The sequence below is a fragment of the Microtus ochrogaster genome, chromosome 8 (assembly GCF_000317375.1).
Source record: "Microtus ochrogaster isolate Prairie Vole_2 chromosome 8, MicOch1.0, whole genome shotgun sequence".
Lineage (NCBI taxonomy): Eukaryota > Metazoa > Chordata > Mammalia > Rodentia > Cricetidae > Microtus > Microtus ochrogaster.
In genome coordinates this window covers 69,592,064-69,595,788 of record NC_022015.1, presented here as the reverse complement: position 1 = coordinate 69,595,788, position 3,725 = coordinate 69,592,064, and the positions used below count along the sequence as shown (strand labels likewise).

Here is a 3,725-nt window from a genome sequence, read left to right as displayed (position 1 = left end):
AAAAAAAAAAAAAAAAAAAAGCTACGGAGAAACCCTGTCTCGAAAATCAAAAAAAGAAAAAGAAAAGAAAAGCTGGCTAGAAACAAACAAAGCTAAGGCCACGCACTCATAACTAAAAATAAGCCTCCGTGTGTTATTTATTTGGGATCTCACACAACAGTCCACATCAAATTCACTCCAAACCCAGACACTGAGTGGAGAATGGATGCTGCAGGGATGGATCAACAGTTAAGAGCACTTGCCGCTCTTGAAGAGGAATGGAATCAGTTCCCAGCACTCACATCACATCACCTATAACCCCAGCTCCAGGGATCTGACACACACACATATGCACACACACGCACACATGATAATAATAGCAATAATTAATTTAAAAGTTAAAGTGTAGAATTACTACTTAGAAACATGGGCCTGGATATCAGGAACATTTGAGCTTAAACTCTGTTCTCTAAACTATTAGAAATTTTTAAGAAGGTAATTTTTAAAACTCCTCATCTATAAAATGGGAATAATTGCCCTTACCTCACTTGATTTAAGAAAAGACTCTATAAGTGACATGTCTAACGTTGTACTCAGGACCTAAATAGCCCTCCACAGATGTTCCCTTTCGTTGCTGCTGGGATTATTGTTAGCATTATTTTTGTTTTTCTTCTCAAAGCCACCAGCAGGTAGAACAAAGAGTTTTCACAGAAAATGACCAACCACATAATCCCCAATATTTTATAATCATGCAGTAATATTTTATTTAACTTTGTGTGTATGTATTGTGTATGTCACGTGTGTGTATGTGTGGAGGCCAGAGGACAGTAACTAGTTCTCACCTTCTATTCTGTGAGTTCCAGGTTTCAAACTCAGGTTCTCAGACTTGGTGGCAAGTATCTACCCGCTGAACCATCTCACCTTACACCCATAATCCTACTTTCTCCAGAAGTACTGAATTGAAAGAACTATTGTTTGGTTCTATGTATGGGAATATCTTGAGCTTATTTTTCTTTTCAAATGAATCCCTCTAGGCCTGAGAGAATAGCTCAGTAGTAGATTGCTCGATTACCATATAGAAGACCCCATGTCCAACCCCCAGCACACACACAAAAAAAAAAAAACAAAGAACAAGACTGAGCAAAGATCTACATAGAGTTCCGTTGGCCCTTTAGTCATAACCAATGCAGTGACATCTGCTTCCTGTGTCCTCAGAACCATGGAAATGATGTGTGGTATCCTCCATCTCATTGAGCTTGTGGACTTAAAATTATGGGCAAGAAAAGTTCTCTGTGGTATTCTGAGTTTTCTCTATAGAAGTCTTCTGAGGCTTTATTTCTTATTTCCCTCTTAGATCTTGATTACCCTTTTACTTAAGCGTGTCAGAGCCTGTCCTAATACGCGTGGAGAGCTAGCACCTACCCAGTGGTAAGTGTGTACTGGGTATTGCTTTAGATGTTTTACATGGATGGACTCATTTAACTGCCATTATAACTCCCATGATGTTAGATGCTGCGTCCTAAGGAGACAAAGGTTTGCCTGTACCTAACAAGCCATCTTGCTGATCAAAGAAACTACATTGTTGTAAGCTTCCTGTAATTTGGCCTCATACTATGTACGATTTTATCTAATTTCTTCATGTTTTCAAACATAAATTCTAACAAGTTCCCTTTCCTTTCACTCCTTTTCTCAGTGATTGCAGTTTAATCTACAACTGTAGCTCAGGTTAGCTTATATTACCAAGTGAGTTAGTGCCATATGGAACCTATTGGTCTAACCTCAGTTTACAGGCTAGAGAACTTAATAAGTGACTCAAAAACATACACTATTAATAGCAGAGATAGAATTTGAATGCAGAATCCAAATCTTTTGAACACAGAACCCAAATCTTTTTTAAAATATTCTTTTTTAATTATTTATTTTATTTTTATGTGCATTGGTGTTTTGCCTGCATGTATGTCTGTATGAGGGTTTAGGATCCCTTAAAACTGGAGTTACAGTTGTGAGCTGTCATGTGGGTGGTGGGAAACCAGGTCCTCTGGAAGAGTGCTCTTAACCACTGGGCCATCTCCCCAGTCCAGACTCCAAATCTTTTAAAAATATCTTCCAACAACCACCCCTTTTTCATTGTGTTCTCATACGAGTCCTGGCATTATTATTGTCATCATTATCATTTTTTCTAACCTGTGGATGAAGAAATCCCAATCCAAAAAGCAATCTGAAGCAATTTGCTTTGTCTTATATTATGTAATTAGTCCCACTCCAGCAGCTGTCCCAAGCTCGGCAGAACTTGACACCATGCTGCACAAACACAGTTCAGTAAACAAACATGCCTTCACGGATATTTGGGCACAGTATCTGGGAATACTTGCTCCAATAATGGCAATATATTTAAATACAAAGGATATGGGACGTAAGTCCTTGTACATGCAGAAGTGCAGGGCCTTGCCAATATAAAGCTGAGCTTCTAAAGCTGGATGTAGGTTCTCTCTTTATACTTAGCGGTGGAGCTGTTTATGAATATAAAGATCAGAACCTCTTGAGCTGGTGGCCACTTTGGACACACGTTCGACCTTTTTTGGGATTAAAGCTTCTGCCTGGAAGTCTCCGGAGATATGAAACTTGGGTCCTCCTTTTCTCTTGGTCTTATCATGACGGGACAGAAGGCTCAGCCCCACCCCTCTTTCAGATATTTGGCCCAGGCTCCCAAAACACTCGGCCCCTCACAAAGATGGCACGGAAGAAGACTGAACCAATGGGGAATGGCGTTGCTCGTGGTTGCCTAGGTAACAGCCAATGAACAGCGGGAATTGTGCCCAGTGCGGCCGTCAGGGATGGCGGCGTCCAGTGGGACCGAGGCGAGTGGTGGTGGCGGAGGGGAAGGTGTCAGTGGCCAGCCGAGAGGAGCAAAGATCCTGACCGCTGGAGCCCCGCGTCGCATCGGATTGTGACGGCGTCCCCAAGAGGCCAAGCTCAGGTTGGCTCGCGCAGGGCGGGTGGGAGGAGGACGCCGGAGTGTGGGCCACAAAGTGGGGACTGAGGCTTTAAACATGTGACCCGGGCTGGGAAGCGCGCCTCTGTCCGGGCTGTACTGACCAGAAGGTGGCTGCGCGTGGGGTCCCAAACCTGGGTTTGGGGTTTCGATCCTGAGATCGTAGCCCCGGAGAACACAGGGCCCCGGTTATGGAGAGGGGTGTGCCGGGCTGTTTCTGGAGGGAATGCCCCAGACCTGTGAGAGCTGAAGAGCCTGTGGGGTGGGAACCTACCCCAAAAAGTATGGAACCGGACTGAAATGGGGAAAAAAAAACAAACCCGAAAATGCAGCGAGAGACTGGGTTGCCTTGGTGAAGGTCTAGGGCTTTGTTTGATCTGGGGCGCATCTGTGCCACAGGTAGGAAAACGACCCACATACAGAGGCCTGGGGAATGGGTTGTTTCAGTTACTTGCTGAATGTTATCTCAGCAATCCAGCATCCACGAACTGCTTAGGGACCAAACAGAATAACTTTGCTGTATGAGAGCCCGGCCCAGGCATCCTCCTTTCCCTTGACACAGAATAGTGTTCTGACACTATTAGTCCTGAGAGCCCATCATTCCCCATCATCTTTTTTTTTTTTTTTTTTTTTTTTTTGGTTTTTCGAGACAGGGTTCCTCTGCGGCTTTGGAGCCTGTCCTGGAACTAGCTCTGTAGACCAGGCTGGTCTCGAACTCACAGAGATCCGCCTGCCTCTGCCTCCCGAGTGCTGG

The 3,725-nt window shown here is 44.1% G+C and overlaps 1 protein-coding gene across 1 annotated transcript in view; it reads left to right on the top strand.

Annotated features, from left to right (window-relative positions):
- Nucleotides 1-2,799: 2,799 nt before the first annotated feature.
- Morn4 (MORN repeat containing 4) overlaps nucleotides 2,800-3,725 on the top strand; it is a 12,072-nt gene continuing 11,146 nt past the window's right edge. Inside the window, exon 1 of the mRNA XM_005352294.3 lies at nucleotides 2,800-2,956. The gene's annotated coding sequence lies outside the window, so the exon portion shown is untranslated. The remainder of the gene's footprint in view (nucleotides 2,957-3,725) is intronic.